At 35.2% G+C, this 18,753-nt stretch overlaps 1 protein-coding gene across 1 annotated transcript in view; it reads right to left on the bottom strand.

Annotated features, from left to right (window-relative positions):
• CRACDL (CRACD like) overlaps window positions 1–18,753 on the bottom strand; it is a 227,623-nt gene that overhangs the window by 112,137 nt on the left and 96,733 nt on the right. Inside the window, exon 2 of the mRNA XM_074300363.1 lies at window positions 2,196–2,370. The gene's annotated coding sequence lies outside the window, so the exon portion shown is untranslated. The remainder of the gene's footprint in view (window positions 1–2,195; window positions 2,371–18,753) is intronic.

Here is an 18,753-nt window from a genome sequence, read left to right on the forward strand (position 1 = left end):
GTGACTTGCCCAGGGTCACACAGCTAGGAAGTGTTAAGTGACTGAGACCAGATTTAAACTCAGGTCCTCCTGAATTCAAGGCTGATGCTCTATAAACTGTGCCACCTAGCTAACCTTATAAATATTTTCTTAATGAAGTATTCTGCAGTTAGGAAAAATTCATTTATAATACAAAACATCCATATAACTAACTTCAAAGCATTAAATTAGAACAAGTTATAATGCAACTAAATAGAATGGTTCCATTATAAAGACAATTTTTTCCTTTTGTTTCTATACTTTATGTATATGTCGTAAGACTAAGAAGAACTAAGCTACTAAGCTCTTCACTTCTTAGACCCATATGTCTTCACCTTCATCTGAATAAATTAGACCATTGGCAGTCATACCTAGGAGGAGTTAAGCCTCTTGGATCAACACTCCAAGGGCCAATGCCTCTTTAGCCTCTTCATCCACCCTGTCTATCATTTATCTCCTTGTCATTATGAGAATATCCTTTTTTCTCCTCAGGCTCACAGAATCAATATTATCATTGCCCCCAGAAAGGGCAAAATGAACTGTCCTGTTCTATTCAAGAATATACAGAAAAACTGTACAAATATTTCAATAAAACCAATAACTACGATAGTGTGATTTCTGAACTTGAACCAGACATCCTGAAGAATGAAGTCAACTGGGCCTTAGGAAACACTGCTTACAATTAAGTTAATGGAAGTGACAGAATTCTAGAAACAACCAAATAGAAAATTCTTAATAAATTTTTCTTTAGATGTTGAACAGTAAAGTATAAAACAAAGTGAATATACAAAAATGGAGAACAGAAGCATTCTGAATGAAATTTAATCAGAACTGGCTGCCTGTAGGCCTAAAATAAAAGCCATATATATTCAATCATTTTCAGTCATGTTCAACTCTTCATGATCTCATTGGGAGTCTTCTGGGCAAAAATACTGGGGTGATTTGTCATTTTCTTTTCCAATTCATTTTACAGATAAGGAAACTGAGGCAAACAGATTTAAGTGACTTGCCCAGGGTCACACAGCTAATAAGTATTTGAGGCCGCAGTTGAATTTAGGTCCTCCTAATTCAAGGGCTAGTACTCATATCTTAAATTGCTTGAAAGCAGGAACTACTCCATCTTCATTGTATCCTTAATTCCCAGCACAAAGCCTTGTATATAGCATTCATTTTTTTGCTAAACTGAATCAAATTACAATAAGCCAAACAAAGATATGAAAAATTTACAAATTCCCCACTTTATTGCATATATTTACTAAGTCAAGCATCATAGAATTTGTTCTAACCTTGCATCCTCCAATGATCTTTGCCTTTTTTTTGCTACTTAAAGTAGATCATGATGATGTAAAAGACTATCAACATGACAACATACTGGTGAATATGTAAATAAAAAAACTATATGCCTCCAAAGTCATTAATTTATTCATTCCCTTTGATGCAGAAATATAGACCTGGTCTATACCCCAAAGTTTTTAAAAATTTTAAAAATGGAGAGGGAGGGAAAGGACTCATAAGTATAAAAATGTTTATAGTAGCTCTTTTCCTAATTGAAAAAAATTGAATAATGAGAGAATGCCCACCTATATGGGAATAAGAAACCCAATTAAGACATAGTAATAAAATGGAATATTACTGTGCTATAAGAAATGATCAAATGGAAAGTTTCAGAGAAAACTAGGAAAACCTCTGAACTGATACAAAATAAAGCCAGCAAACTACATGAACAATATGCATAATGGTAACATCATTATAAGAAAAACAACTTTGAAAGACTTTAGAACTGATTAATAAAATGATAAACCAAATTCAGAAAGCCAAAGATAAAAGACTTTATTCACCTTTTTCTACAAAGGTGATAGGCTTACGGTACAGAATGAAACATACATTTTATACATGGTGAGTGCAAAAATTTGTTTTTCTGGACTATGTATATTTGATACAAAGTTATTCTTTTCTTGCTGTTCTTTTGGGCAGGGGAAGAGAAATTGGGAAGGAGATCCAAAGGCTTATTTTTTAAAATTAAATTTTCATATGAAATGGTACATAAAAATTAAAATTTAAAAATTTAAGAATGGTATTAATTTTATATATCATCAAGGGTACTGAGTAGAAGAGTTGAAAACAATAAGTTGCTTATTGATATTTCATAAAATGCAATAAGCAATCCATCCATATACCTTGGTTATTAGTGAAGTCTGATCCCCTGGGTGATAAAGCAATTTCCAGTCTTCTAGGATGTAAAACAGGTGGCAGTATTACACAGCACAGATCAACTTGACAAGCCTCTGAGTGAGTAGGAGTTTCTTTTCCATATCTCTGTTCCAGTCTAATTTCTGTCTGGGTGCCAAGGGACTGCAGAGAAAGATGACACAATTGCAGGGATAAATGATTGATAGACACCAAGTCACTCTATCCTCTGAAAGAATACAGAGAGGTTGCAGAAAGTCTTCCAGGTACCAAAGTCTTCCTGACTCTTCTGACAGTTTACTATTTAAGCAAGCTGACTCAATAAATAGTAATACAATTCAAAAGAAATTCAGTGTATTCCTGACTTTTGTGGCTGTCTGTTCTTTCTTGAAAGGAGACGTGCTGAGTAGTGTTCTTATTGACAACAAACTGATTCAAATACCAAGCACAGTTCATGCCACTATACATGTATGGTGAGAAAAATCCAGGACCCTCTCCCTACAGTTGACTTTTCAGCTGAATGGTCAAGAGGACTGACAAAGTAGAATTACGGTCACTAAGCTGAACAAATGAAATAAAAAGTAAGAGAATCTAGACACTAAAAAATTCAGTTCCTACTTATAGAAGTTGCCTATTGATATTTTGTATAATTCAATAATCATTCCATAAGCCTTGGTTGTTAGTTCAACTTGAACACCTGAGTGATAGAGCAATTTTCAGTATTCTAGGATGTGTCAGGTGGCAATATTATAATAGAGATAATACAAATTCTACCATCAGTCAATCAACAAGAATTTATGAAGTGCTTACAAGTTTCCAGGCATTGAGCTAAGTGCTAAGTACAGCAAGAAAAAATAATAAGTTTCTAATGAGGAAGCCAACATATACATAAATTGGTACAGACTAGATCAAAAAGAGTAGATGGAAGACAGCTTTGGTGAAGAAAACACTAGTCATCTTGGGTGATTGTGAAAGACCTCTTTGCCAGAGATGACTATTTATCTTAGTTTTAAAGGAAGCCAACATTTATTAATCACCTCCTATGTGACAGATATTGTGATAGACCCTAGATCTATATATATACACAAATGAGTCAGTCCTTGACTTCAAGCAATAAGCTTCTATTGGGATACCCAACACCCTAGATCACGGCCAGGACACTTATATCAGGGTCACTTAAATTATGCCAAATTATGTCAAATTCCTTGAAGTTGTTTCATCACAGGTGTCTTTTGAGAGAAATGATTATTAAAAACCAATGATTTGGGGAGACCCAGAAGTTCCCCTTTCTCTAAGTCCTGATTTCAAAAGTTCACTCTATTGAAGGACATTACTGATAATGACATTGGATTAACAGTTTTGTTCAGAACTCTCCCAAGGTGGGAAGCCTTTGTACTTCAGATCTGGATGGGGAGAAATTATTTTAATAGATTGTCCAAGATTGGGGCGACTTAGAAATAAATGTCATAATTAAAGTTCAAATGAATAGGTTCAACCCCTCATTGTAATATTCATTTTTTTCATTAATTGTTAACCAATCATAATTGATTGCCACACTCAGGAACACCCCTTTTTCAATGAATTTATAAGTATGAAAACGATAATTTTCTTTGGTTTAAGAGAAAAATAAATGATCAACCTTTTATTAAAATGCTGGCATTATTAATAAGATTATTAACTTACCCAGAATGCCTCAACCCTTTAAAACATCATGCTCTGTGCAAAAGAGTTTATTGTATAAATTACATGTATAACTATATTTGGAGTCAGTATGAGTCAAAAGTCACCTGTCTCTGCACTAGACAGGGAGTTGCAGGGGTGGAGAAAAGAGATGATCATTTATTAAAACTTACTATGTTCCAGATACTGTGCTAAGTGTTTGGCAAACATCTCATTTAATCTCACTATCTCATTAGAAAACTAGCCATGGGAGTTCAGACAGGGTAGGGAGACCTGTCCCCTACAGCACTAATCTAAAATTAAGGACAGTGGATATTCTACTTAATCCTCCACCCCTTTTGCTTTCTTGGCATTACTTTGATGTCAGTGCCCACAGGCAATGAATTTGGCAGTGCAAGGCTCCAGAGCTATCCTTAGAACTGCTTCGTCTAAGGAAGTTCCTGCCTCCCCCAACTTGGGTGAGGAGGTACCAGTTACAGCAGAAACTTAACATACCTAGGATTGCAAAGAAGGCTCCAATCAGGAGGAGAAGAAGGGTTGCTAAGTTACTGAGGAAAAGAGGAGCTCCTATGGTGGAAAATTAAAGATTTATATTGACAACTGGGGAGATAAAGGAGAAGCTGAGTAAAAGCAGGAAAAGGAACTCAATCTAAGGTCAACTCTGTGTCAAAGAAGGGAGGAGGATGCTTTCCAGGGAACAATAGGGAACCAGAAAGCCAATGCTTGTTCTATCTGCAAGGAGAGAATTGAGGATGGAGTACAAGGAGAGGCTTGGATTGAAAGAGCTATGGGCAAAAGTGTGACCATGCTGAAGGTCAATTCTACTTTGACCTGTGTAACAGATAGGAAGGTAGCATGGTATAGTAAATCTGAGTACTTACTATCTTTGTAATCTTTAACAAGTTATTTAACCTTTCGTGGATGGTTTCCTCATCTATAAAATGAAGAAATAGGACTAGGTGACTTCTAAGTCCCCTTGAGTTCTAAATCCATGCTCTCTTTTTGTATTTCTGCATATTAAATGAACAAAATGAACAAAATTAATCATATAAAAAGAACTCATTCAACACTTTATTAGTGTTTCTTAGCACAGAGAACTATGCTAAAATTATGAAAAATAGATGGCCCCTGTTCTGCTGAACTGTATATAGAAGGAAGAACAAGGATGTAAATTAGAACATTATGTATAATAGAGGTACAAAGTGTTATGTGGAAAGGATGGAATGTTACTATCTGACTAGGAGTAGGAAAGATGAAAAAAAATTCATGGCAGAATTAGTGTTTTGTTTTTATTGTTTTTCTCAAAAAGGACCAATGACATCAAGAGGGTGATGTCTTGATTAGCTAATAAATTGGATTTAAGGGAGGCTGAGCTGTGTGGAGTCATTATCCGGTCTCCTCCAGAGTCATCAGGGTCCACTGGCAAGACATAGATCAGGATTCCTGGAAATGGCCCTAGATGCAATGGGAGATCATGGCCTTTTCAAGCTGAGGTCTTTCCCAGTTCCTAGTTTGTCTGAGTACTGAGGCAGAAAATGGCCTTCTCTGCTTTCACCAAATAATCAATCTGGGAGGGAAAGACCCTCAGAGTTTCTGGCCAGAACCAACAGTTGTAGTGTTTTGAGCTGGGTCTTAAAAGATGAGTAAGGGGCAGCTAGGTGATGCAGTGGATAGAGCACCAGCCTTGAATTCAGGAGGACCGAGTTCAAATCTGGTCTCAGACACTTAACACTTCCTAGCTGTGTGACCCTGGGCAAGTCACTTAATCCCAGTCTCAGGGGAAAAAAAAAAAAAAAAGATGAGTAAAATTTTAAAAGGCAGAAGAAAGAGCTGAGGAAGGGATTCCATCCATAGGGAATTGTGTTAGCAATAATGTGGAGCTAAGAAAGTTCGTTTAGGGAAGTATTTACAAAATAAAATAAGTTCCTATGTATGGCTTTAGAGAAGAGCACCTGAAGGAAAATACCTCATCTGATGCTTTGGACCATCTCCTTTTTCATTCAGGTGTGTTCCTTCTTTTTACTGGTCTATTAATGACCCTTAGAAAGGGATTTTATTGTCTAACTCTCAATAGAAAAGTGAATCAAATCTCCCAATTCTGGCTTAGATAATGTTGTAGCTACCTTCTGTATTACCAAATCACAAGCAACAGTTAGATCAGAGCTCCACAAGAGGTCTGACTACATTGTGGGAATTTTCCAGCTTTGCAAAAAGCAAAGAAGCAATTAGTTCTGGAAGCAGGTGTAGTCAGCTTCTCCATCTCCTAGCAACATTTTTTTTTTTTCAAGAGATAGGTATGGTATAATTGACAGAGGGCAGAACTGGAGGAATGAGGATATATGGGTTCGAATGCTTGTTCTAATGCTAATTAGTTGTGTTATCTTATGAAAAGTTGCCTCTCTGACCTTCAGTTTTTTCATCTGTAAAATGGAACTAATAATATCTGTTTACCTTATAGGCCTCTTGCCTTTGCCACTTTTTTTTTGAGTGTAAACATGTCACTGTCTTTTCTTTAGGGCTCCTGTGAGCCTAGATTTAGATTAGAAGGGACCAAAGAAGCCATGAAGCTCAATCCCTTCATTTTACAGATAATGAAACTCAAGCTGAGAAAAAATAGGTATCTTTTTTGAAGGTCACACAATTACCAAGTTGAAAAGCTGTTTCTGCTCAAAAATCAAGTGTTCTTTCCAAGGGATCCTACTGCTTCCTTCCATTTGTTTACCTATAAAATGATGAAGTTGTACAAGATGAACTCTGAGCTTCCTTTTAGCTCTGAATCCTGAGAGTATATAGAACTGTTGTAGATAAACATTTTAAAGATTACATCTTTTTTTTTAATCAGCAAAATCGACCGTTCTTCCACCTTTTCCTCCTGGTTTGTAAACATTAAAGTGCTTTATAAAATTAGTGTGATTACTATTTCACTAGGTGGGCAGAGAAGTGTTTATGGAGAGGGGCTCAGTTGGCCTAAATGGTGGCTCTAACCACTGGACCACTCCTTAAGATATGGGAAACAGCCCCATCATGGATATTAGAAATGTTGGCTTCTGGAGCTCCTCCTTCAGTCTAAAATTGCTGGCAGAGACAGAGCCAGGATTGCAGAGTAAAGACAGGAACTCGCTCAACCTCTCCCCCAAACTGCTCTAAATTCCTTTAAATAATGACTGAACAAATTTTAGCGCATCAGAACATCCCAAAAGACAGAATAGAACATTTTCTAGCCAAAAGGCAAATTAGAAGGTCAGCAGAAAAGGTCTTCGACATCAGAGTGGGAGTCCAGCATGAAGTCTCAGAGCAGGCCATATCAATGCGGCCCAGGTCAGGGGAGCCCCAGTCCCTGCCCCAGCCCAGGCCAGCACACTAGATCTTACAGCTACAGTGGGGCAGGGACACATCTAACAGCTCCAGAGCAGAAAAGCGTGCTTGTGGTCAGATTCCTGGAAGGAATGCACAAAACCCCTAAAGCTTGGGAGCTTCCTCCACCCTGGAAACAGAGCCTTACATTAACAAAGAGTTAAAAGCTGAGTAATAGGCTAAGAAAATGAGCAGAAAACAAAAAAAGTTTCTGACCATTGAAAGTTATAAAAGTGACAAGGAAGATCAAAACACACACTCAGAAGATGATAACAAATCAAAGCTCCTACATCCAAAGCCTCCAAGAAAAACAAGAACTGGGCTCAGGTTATGGAGCAACTCAAAAGAGATTTTGAAAATCAAGTAAGAGAGATAGAGGAAAAATTAGGAAAAGAGTCGAGAGTGGTGCAAAAAGAAATACAACAAGTTAATGAGGAGAAGAATGCTTTAAAAAAAAAAAAGCAAAATTAGACAATTGGGAAAGGAGGGGATGCCCATCAATTGGAGAATGGCTCAATAAACTGTGTTTGTGGTGGAATATTATTATTCGATGGGAAATGATGAGCAGGATGTTCTCAGGAAAAAAAAAAAAACCCAAAACACTACCACCATAACAAGAGCAACCTGGAAAGTCCTCCATGAACTCAAGCAAAGTGAAATATACTGCATACAAAGTAAGAGCAATGTTCTGAGATGACCAGCTGTAAATGACTTTGCTATTCTCAGGTGTATAATCATCTACAACTATTCTGAAGGACTTATAATGAAAAATATCCTATTCATACCCAGAAAGAAGAACTGATTGTGTCTCTGTCTATCTGTCTCCTTCTCTGTCTTTTAACTTAATTTTTCTTGAGGGCTTTTATTTTCATTAGGGTGGTAGATCTATGTTTTCTTTCACAACTTGACTTTATAGAAATGTTTTGCATAACTTCACATGTGGTTTCTTAATTGTGGGTGGGGATAAGGGAGAGAACTAGAATTAAAATTTTTAAAAACAAATTAAAATTTAAAAATATTTATTTTGAATGTAATGGAGGAAAATATTAAGTAAGTAAATAAATAAATGGGGGCCTTGGATCCCCCAATTCAGACAGCAAAAAAAGGAGGGGGAAGGTTATTAAATTCAATCCAGCAAACATATACTACAATCAAGGTAATCTGCTGGGCTCTAGGACATTCCAAAACAAGAACAAAACAGCTCCCATCTTTAAGGAGTTTGCATTCTATTTGGGGCACATGACATGTATACAAATATGTATAATTGAGGAGAGAGTCCCTAATTGCTGGGTGGATCAAGGAATGCTTAGAAGAGGTGACATCTGAGTTGAGTTTTGAAGAATTTATTAGAAGAGGTTTACTGTCAAAGTATTATTAAGGTGATTTATATAGGAATCCTCGCTTTGTCAGCATTCCAGTTTTGTCTAAAGAGTTTTGGTTTAGTCTAAAAGATCTGTATTCTGAGGCAAAAATGTTCCAAATCATCCAGCAGAGGGCTCTCTTCCATTATAATGATCAAAAACATCTACTTTTGCACAATGCTTTACAATTTTCAGAGAGCTTTCCTCAAAATCCTATGAAGTAGCTATTGTACTACCTACACTGAGAGCCAGCCAAGGAGCTTATCTCCATACAACTCACCTTATCATCCTTCCTGAACTCACTCTACCCCTTTCCTCTAACTATATAAATTTCCAACCATATTTCTTCTGATTTGGGCTTAAACTCCTCAGAGTGGTTATAGCCTATTATTGGAAACAAGATTTCACTGGAAAAGACCCTGATGTAGAGAAAGACTGAAGGCAAAAGGAGAAGGAGATGTTAGAGGATGAGATGGACAGGTAGTATCATGGAATTAAGGATAATAGGGGATAGTGAAGGACCTGGTGTGCTATAGTCTGCGGAGTTAGGAAGAGTTGGACATGACTGAATAACTCAACAACAACAAAAACTGTGCACCAGTAGCACCAGCTGCATAGGTAGCACTGGGAAAATTACCTTCCCTCATAAGCAAGTATTATTAAACTTACTTTATAGATGAGAGAATTGAGATTCACATAGTAAGTAGCAGAGCTGAGGCAGCTAAATGGTACAGTAGAGTGCCATAACTGGAATGGAATTTAAATGCAGCCTAAGACATTTATTAGTAGTGTGACCCTAGGTAAGTTACTCAAACCTGTTTGCCTCAGTTTCCTCATCTGTAGCTGGAGAAGGAAATGGCAAACCACTCCAGTATCTCTGCTCTGAAAAAATCCAAATAGGTCATAAAGAATCACGACTGAAGCAACAGAACACCACAAAGAAATGATAGTTTTGGCTATTGATTGTATAAGTGTGCTCAGAAAAAGAGTAACGAGTTAAAGATGACACTGAGATAGAGAATCTGGATGACTAGGAAGATGGTGGTGCTCTTGACTGTAACAGGGAAGTTTGGAAGAGGGGTTTGGAGGAAAAGGATATGTAATCCACAATCCGTTCATGCTGGCTCATTCTCTTGTTCCACCAAAATGAAAAAAAGTGGGGCAGGACTTTGATCAATTAATGTCATCAGAATTTTAAGGGCACTTAAAGCAACCAAACTATGAATTAGGAGACATAAGGGTATATAGTTATTTCTTCCATACAGCAACTCTCCTCTTTATGCTTTCACCATATCAAAGGCTGGCATTAAGAAATTAAATGAGAATTTTAGGGAAGCTTTGAAGAAGACAAGGGCAGCAGAAGAAGTATTTTTATTTAATGTTGATCTGAATATAGTCTAGGACCAAATAACCCAAATTTTATAATAAGATATCGTAAATACTCCATAAAAGAAAAAGAAAAAAAAATCAGACTTCTTTTCTGGTACAAAGGAATAATCAAAACATTTCACATATTTTCCAGATTGTAGGTGTGCCACACCTCTAATCCCCACAATGTGAGATAAATATATTTGTTAGAGGGACTGGGTGAACCCTGTTCTGGTTCAACTCTCTAGATCAGGGAACAAACTCAAAGAGTAAATGAGTTGACCATAGTCACACAGCTGATTATTAGAGATAGGATTCTAGATTCTAAGCCCAGTGCTCTTTCATATATATCATGCAGTCCTGATTATCCAAAGAAAACACCACCTCACTATGTGGGATATAAACAGAGAAAACTTCTTATTGGCTGTAGTTTTCTCTAGAAGTTTCCTTCCTTTTTCACTGGGGCTAGTTCCTGTAATCACTGGGAGCTGGCAAGATTTTGTGGATTGCTATAAGCAGAACATTGCAGGTTATATCAAATAGATGCAAGATATTTTGGGAGTTGTGCACCATATTGGGAAAGACAGATGTGGGGAATCCTAACCTGAGTATGTTCAATGGGGATGATCTAAGAGGTAGGAAATGGAAATCAGCATGTTATCCTACTGTAAAAAAAATTAGAAATTGGGTTCAGATTCTGACTGTGATTCTTACTACCTACCTTATGACCTCAGATAAGCACTTAATCTTATCTGCCCTTATCTATTCATCTATAAAATAAGAATGCTGGATTAGATGATCTTGAAGGTGCTTCCCAGTGTGAAATCCTATGAGCCTATGAATTGTAGCTAAGGAATATAGGGTTGGTGAAGGGAGTTACAGTGGAAATTAGGCTGGTGTCTGATAATGGAAAACCAGGGAATAGGAAACTAGAGTTGACAGATCAAAACCCAAGAAGTGACAGAAGGGGTTCCAAATGTATGGTGTCAGTGACATAAATGACATGCTGAGCACTTTGTAGCCAGTGGGTCATTCTTCTCATTATTCATGAAAAATCGTTCCTAATGTATTTGCTTTGAGACAGGAGGAGTTTTCTTTTTAGTGAAAGATATAGATTGTTTAAACAATTCTGGTGTAATAATACATCCCCCCCCAAAAAAAAAGGGAAAATGAATGGATTTAAGCATCTTAAAAGAATTTAAAGAATTAAAAAAATTTTCTAATGCTTCCTTTGCTGATGATGCATTTGTCATCCTCTATAGGAGCTAGCTAAGTGACCTGGAGAGAGAAGCAATGGGTTAAGAAGTAAGCAATGTTAACTTCATAAGCATATATTGAATTTACAAAGTAAGTACTATGTAACAACTATGCTAAGTGCTAAAGAAACAAATAGAAAAGCAAGACAATCCCAGTCCTCCAAGAAGTTAAAAGAAGGTTAAAAGGGAATACAGATGGTTTGGATAAAAGCTAATCTCCATCCCCAATATAATTATCCTGACCCCTATTTATTCACCCTCTAACCCTAGCACCTAACTCAGTCCCTTACAGTGACTTGAAGATTAAAAAATATGGGGAACAATGAAAAAAATACCTCTTTTTTCAATAAAAGAAAACACTTTCTTTTTTCTTTCTTTCTTTCTTTCTTTCTTTCTTTCTTTCTTTCTTTCTTTCTTTCTTTCTTTCTTTCTTTCTTTCTTTCTTTCTTTCTTTCTTTCTTTCTACATCATTATACACGACAATAGCAAGATTATATGATGATCAATTCTGACGGATGTGGCTCTCTTCAACAATGAGATGATTCAGGCCACTTCCAATGGTTTTATGATGAAGAGAGCCATCTGCAGCCAGAGAGAGGATTGTGGGAATTGAGTGTGGATCAAAACAGTATTTTCACTTTTTGTAGTTATTTGCTTGCATTTTGTTTTCTTTCTCATTTTTTCTTTTTTTGATCTGTTTTTTCTTGTGCAGCATGATATTTGTGGAAATGTGTAGAAGAATTATACACGTTTAATATATATTGGATTACTTGCCTTCTAAGGGAGATGGTGGGGAGACAGGAGGGAAAAAATTGGAATACAAGATTTTGCAAGGGTGAATGTTGAAAATTATCCATGCATATGTTTTGAAAATAAAAAGCTTTAATTAAAAAACTATCTTTGTGGGGCAGTGAGGCGGTGCAGTGGCTAGAGCACCAGCCCTGAAGTCAATCTGGCCTCAGACACTTAATACTTCTTAGATGTGTGACCCTGAGCAAGTCACTTAATCCCAATTGCCTCAGCAAAACAACAACTATCTTTGCCTATATCTGGAAAAACAAAATACTAATAAGATGAATAAAAAAAGAAAAATATCACTGTTCAGGATATTCAAAAATGTTAGTATAGTTTTAAGCTTTAATCGCTGCACTAAGATTTTTGGGACATACTGAATAAATGAGCTTTTATTAGCATATAACATAAGATGGGATAATTTTAGGCTTCAAAAAAATAAGTGACATCTAACTTCATCCTCTATCCTTTCTAACTCAAATCTTAGAAACAAGTGATCAATTGTTGCTTCTGTTTCATCTCACAAGAAAATAGAGGAAAAGTTACCTATAAAAAGGGTTAGGAAAGTTTGGAAAGCTGTGGCTTATGCATATGATATAGTAAGTAAACTATGATTCAATCAATAAGTATTTATTAACTGACATAGTAATTGCCTGTAAGTGATGGTAAATGACATTAATGCTGAACGTGTCAGTCCTGTCTAAATCATAGGACTACAAATGCAATGAGTGAAAACATCTTGACTTGCAAGTAGGTTAATCATCAGAGATATTTATGATTACATACATTTTTCTCACTTTTGCTGTGTATTTCAAGTCTATTCTTCAAAAATACAATCTTAATTTGCTGTTTTATCAGCAATGAATGTATGTACCTGGTTCTCCATACTCTTGTTGACATGGAATTTTGTTATTTTAACTATTTTTATCAGTTTTGTGGTGATGAGGTATTCCTCAAAGTTCCCTTAATTTATCCTCCTTATTTATCCATTCAGTTAGCTCCCCCCTAAGTATTTAACTCCATACAAACATCTTCATAATGTTGTAGAAACTAAAGAAACTGAAAGAAATTATTTGGTAAAGGTCATAGAGGGTATTAGTAGCAAAGCCATTATTGAAACCTCAGATTTTCTGATTCAGCCTAGTGATTTTTTCATTATGTTGATTGTTTCTAATGTACAACAGAGTAAATCGCTTACAAGTAAATTTAAGGTGTATTAAATATGTAGCATACGGGTCTTTTCTACTTTTTTGGTGGGGAGGGGAGGCAATTGAGATTAAGTGACCTGCTCAGGGTTACACAGCTATTGAGTGTCAAGTTTCTGAGACTAGATTTGAATTTAGATTCCCCCTAACTCCAGGGCTGGTGCTCTATCTATTATACTACCTAGCTGGCCCATCAGGATCTTGAGCCCATTCTTCTTATTATGTGGACAAAACATTTAAGTTTCAGCTTCAGTATTTGATCTTCCAGTGAATACTCTGAATTAATTCCTTTAAGTAATGACTGATTTGATCTTGCTGTCTAAAGGATTTTCCAAAGTATTCTCCATAATCACAATTTGAAAGTATTGATTCTGAAGTGCTAAGCTTTCCTTTATAGTCCAACTCTCACAGCAACTGGAACAACTACAGCTTTGATTGCCAATAAGGTGATACCTCTGCTTTTTAGTATGTTGTATGAATTTGTCCTAGCTTTTTTTCTAAGGAGTCAAGGTCTTGCCATCTGCATAATCTTTGAGCTCAAGAATATAAAACTTGATGCTTAAAATATAAAGACAAAAGGGAAACAATGCCTGTCCTAAAAAGAATATACATTCTTTTGAGATAAACAACAGGCAGCCCTGAAAATTAAACATAAAGTATTTACTAGGGAAAAACACCAACAATATGTAAGGCATTAGAATGAGCTTCTCATAGAGTGGCATGTTATCATGGAAGGATGTGAGGTGAAACCTCAAAGCAAGTTTAATTTGCATTTCTTCTACTGGAGACTTAGAATATACTTTTATATGGTTGTTAAAGCTTTATAATTATTATTTTGAAAACTGCTTACATCCTTTGACCACATATCTACTGGAGAATTGATCTTGGTCTAATATATTTCTTTCATTTTCCTCTTTATCTTAGAAATCAGTTTGTTTTTCTTTTTCGTTTTGAACTTAAATATCAATAAATATAAACAATTCAATATAAAATGACAAAAGGATTACATATGAAATTATCAACATTTATTATATGGCTTTTTAAAAGTATAAATTAAATTGAACAAAGTTGTAATAAAATTGCTAACTTTTCTTATTTGGCTTGTTTCATATAATATTTTATTTTAAGTATACATTAAATGTAGTAATGGAAGTGCTTAATTGCTATCTTTTTATGACAAAATTTGTTATATATAATTTGTGCTATTTTAAGTGGGTAATAATGTAACAAGGTATTAATGAAATTTCTGTTTGTCTTTACTTTTCTGAAGAAGTTGATGTAAGGAAGGGATCACAGGGCAAGTTTCCCTATCTAGCAGAAAAGATTTCTTATACAGTCTCAGGGACAGTCTGCTCCTGTTGTACAAAAATCAACATGCCTAAGTGAAAGGAGAAGTTCACTACCAGCAACCTATGAAATTGTCTGTGCTAAAGGTGGGAGAGATGACTCTCAGAATTTGTAACACTGATGAAATCTCACATCCTTTGAAACAATGAATAACTTTCTTTGCATAAACCAGGAGTTTTTAACCTGGTAATCAGAGAATATCAAGAATCCATGGATAGATTTTAGGGTGTCCATGAACTTGATTGGGGGAAAAATTGCAAATTTATTTTCACTAATTTTAATTGGAATTTGTCATTTCCTTCAATTATGAATCTGCACAACAAACATTCTGAAAAGAGATCTTTGCTGGGCTGCTAAAATAGTTGCTGATACCAAAAGGTTAAGAACCCCTGGCATAGACCTTTATTATGATCTTCTGACAAACAGATTTAACCATAAGTGATTCAGTAAGTAATTTAATTGAGTTGACAATGTCAAAATAGCATAACATAATTGATAAAGAATTGACTTGAGTCAGAAAAACCTGGTTTCAATCATTTAACTAATTTAACGCAAAGCAACTCTTTTGAGAATGTAAGTTGCAGAGCAGTTGCCTATAAATTATGAATAAGTTATACACATGCACATGTTTGATTTTTTAAAAAATCTCTGGGAAGAGTAAGAGTATCTTTTCTCAATTCTCTTCTCTAAGAAATACCCAAGATTTTCCTCCCCAATAGTATTTTATTTTTCCAAATACATGTAGAGAGAGTTTTCAACATACATTAAAAAAAAAAAAAACTTAGTTATTCCACAACTTTGTATTCTAAATTTTTCTCCCTCCCTTCTTTATCTCCTCTTCCCCAAGAAACAAGAAATTTAATATAGGTTAAATATGTGCAATTCTTTTAAACATATTTCCAAAAGTCCAAGATTCTTAACTGTCAATGGGAGAGTATTTATAAATTCTAGAATGAAGTAATTAACGATGTGCTATACAACCTATATATGCTTGGAGAAGGGAGAAAGAGTAGGAAAAATTTGGAACTCAAAATCTCATAAAAATAATGTTAAAAATTATTTTATGTGTAATTGGGGAAAATATTCTATTTTAAAATAAGTATATATGTGTTGATATAATGTATTAAAATTTAATGATGTTAAAATAACTGACTGAAAAAAGAAATGACTGAAACACAGTAATCTATGACACAGGCTTTTTTCCATTATACCATAATTCCTCCTCTAGTTTATCCCCATTTTTAAATAATAATCTTCCAAGAACATCCTAGACTATGGTCCTTAAGCTTCTATTTGAAGACCTTCAGTGACAAAGAGCCTCCTAATGAATTCCATTCTACTTTTCAATAATTCTTTGTAAGTTTTTTATTTATATCAAACCTAAATCTGAAACTTTTATCATAGTTACTAGTTTTGCTCTCTATGGACAAGCTGAACAAGACTCTTTCATGTGACAATGTTTATAATCATAGAGCTAAAGCTAGAACTAGAAGGGATATCATGTCATTTATCTCTCTCATCCAGCTCCTTATGTGACTTGCCCGTAGACAAGCTGTTTGAGGCAGGGCTGGAATCAGAACTCAAACCAATGTTTTCTATTAATCTAGTTATTATATCAAAATCAAACTTCCAATGACTATTAACTTTAAAGCAAAATTTACACCAACAACACAAGTCAAACTTAATCTAGGAGAGATGTAGTTCCTAATTGTTTCTAGGTTATTTTTAATTATGAGCTTTAAGGAGGCCTTATATTTTAGTATTATATGCTGTCAGAATCATTCTTTAAATGTTTAGAAAAACAAACTTAAAAAAAAAAAGATAATGTAAAATAGAGTTTATGTACCAGATGACAGAATGCCAGACCCATGGTTTAGGGATATATATCATAGATGGTTATCATGTTTAATGAATTAATTAAAAATCTAATATTTATTCATGTGGCATAATGCTTAATATTTATTGAATTGGAATGTTTACCGATTTGAAGTCAAGAGGCAAAGATGGGGAGTAAAAATTGTCAGGAACAGTAACAACATGAGCAGAGGTAGAGAAATGGGAAAATATAGGGTATGTTGGGGGATGAAGGATGAGGAGAGGAAGTCTATGCAATTAGACTTCAGAGTACAAAAAGGAGAATAACAACATAAAGTTGGAAAGTAGAATGTTGCCAGACTGAGGACAGATGATTAGGCAAAAGTTTTGCCTTTCCAGGTTTGAGTAGAGGAATGATAAAAACAAATTTATGCATATTTTAAAAGCAAACTATTCTGGAAGCAGTGGAGAACATGAATTGGGAAAACAGAGAAAAGAGGTTGAAAGACTTAGGAGGGTATTGCAAAAATTTATTTATGTGTCAATGAAAGCTGGTACTAGGAAGTATCACTGGGAATAGAGAGAAGAGGATTAATGCAACTGTGAGAAGTTTTAGTGAGAATGGCTAGGAATTTGTAAACTGACTGAATATGAAAAACACAAGAAAGAGTCCAAGACTATCCAAGGATTTTTAAACCACATATCATAGACAAATAAAATCATAAAGAAGGGAATGCTTAATGATAAAGATAGCTTGATTTTATGAAGGGATAATATCTTTTAAAAAATAAAAAAATAAGGGGTGAGAGAAGAATGGCCTGGAAGAAAAGGAAAGGGAGAAGTGGAATGGTGTAAATTATCTGCCATAAAAAGAGGCAAGAAAAGTTTTCATATTGGAGTAAAAGAAGGGGAGAAGGGGAGTGAGTGAACCTTATTCTCATCAGAACTGGCTCAAAGAGGAATTAACATACACACTCAATATGGGTATAGAAATCTCTCTTACTCTGCAGAAAAGTAGGAGGGGAATGGGGAACAGAAGAGAGAAGGTAGTAAAAGAAAGGGCATATTGGAGGAGGGAGTGGTCAATAGCAAAACACTTGAGGATGGACAGGGTAAAAGGAGAGAGAATAAAACAACTGGGGGGGAAATACAATTAGCAATAGTAATTAAAAAAAGATTTTTGAAGCAAGTTTCTCTGAAAAACTTAATTTCTCAAACATAGAGGGAACTGAGTCAAAATTTATAAAAAATAAGAGCCATGGCCCAATTTACAAATGATCAAAAGATATGATCTATGCCCAAAGGACTATAAATTCATGCTATATCCTTTGACTTAACAATACCACTATTAGGCATGAATCCAGAGAGAAATTTTATAACAGAGAAAAAGAGCTTTATTTACAAAAATATTTATAGTAGTTCTCAGGGTAAAAATTGGAAATTGAGGAGAAATCTATAAACAGGGGAATGGCTGAATAAATTGTGCTATGAGATTATGATGGAATATTATTGTACTATGGGAAATGATGAGCAGATGGTCTCAGAAAAACCCTGGAAAATCTTCCATGAACTCAAGCAAAGTGAAATGTACTGTATACAAAATAATAGCAATATTCTAGGATGATCAGCTGTAAATGACTTTGTTATTCTCAACAGTATAATGATCCATAAACTATTCTGAAGGATTTATGATGAAAAATCCTATCCATGCGTAAAGAAGGATCTGATTGTATCTGAATACAGATTGAAGCATTCTCATTCTCTCTCTCTCTCTCTCTCTCTCTCTCTCTCTCTCTCTCTCTCTCTCTCTCTCTCTCTCTTTCTCTCTCTCTCTCTCTCTCTCTTTCTCTCTCTCTCTCTCTCTCTTCTCTTTCTCTCTCTCTTTCTCTCTCTCTCTCTCAAATTTCTTTTCTTTATTTTTCTTGAAGGTTTTTTATGGTGGAAGATCTATATTTTCTTTCACTATTTCTCTTTTATGGAAATATTTTGCATAGCTTCACATGTGGTTTCTTATTGGAGGATGGAGGTGGGGTTAAGGGAGAAAATCTGAAATTCAAAAGTTTTAAAAACAAATATAAAAATTGTTTTAAATGTAATTGGGGGTTAGGATTCTGGGAAGATGGCAGAATAGGTTGGTAAATTTCAAGCTAGGGAGACTTCTCCCACAAATAGAACAAATTTGTGCCTCAGGGTGAACATAGACTGTTGAAAAATCAAGAAAACTTGGGACAGAACAGGGGTTCTTCAGGTACAATCCAATAAGATCTGAAGAAATACTCCAAGCTGAGATTAACCCATGTGAAATGCAAACATCTCCTGGCTAGCTCCCCAGAAATACCAAATTAAGACCCCTTGAACTAGCTAGGTTTG

Source organism: Sminthopsis crassicaudata, chromosome 3 (assembly GCF_048593235.1).
Source record: "Sminthopsis crassicaudata isolate SCR6 chromosome 3, ASM4859323v1, whole genome shotgun sequence".
NCBI classification, from domain to species: Eukaryota; Metazoa; Chordata; class Mammalia; order Dasyuromorphia; family Dasyuridae; genus Sminthopsis; species Sminthopsis crassicaudata.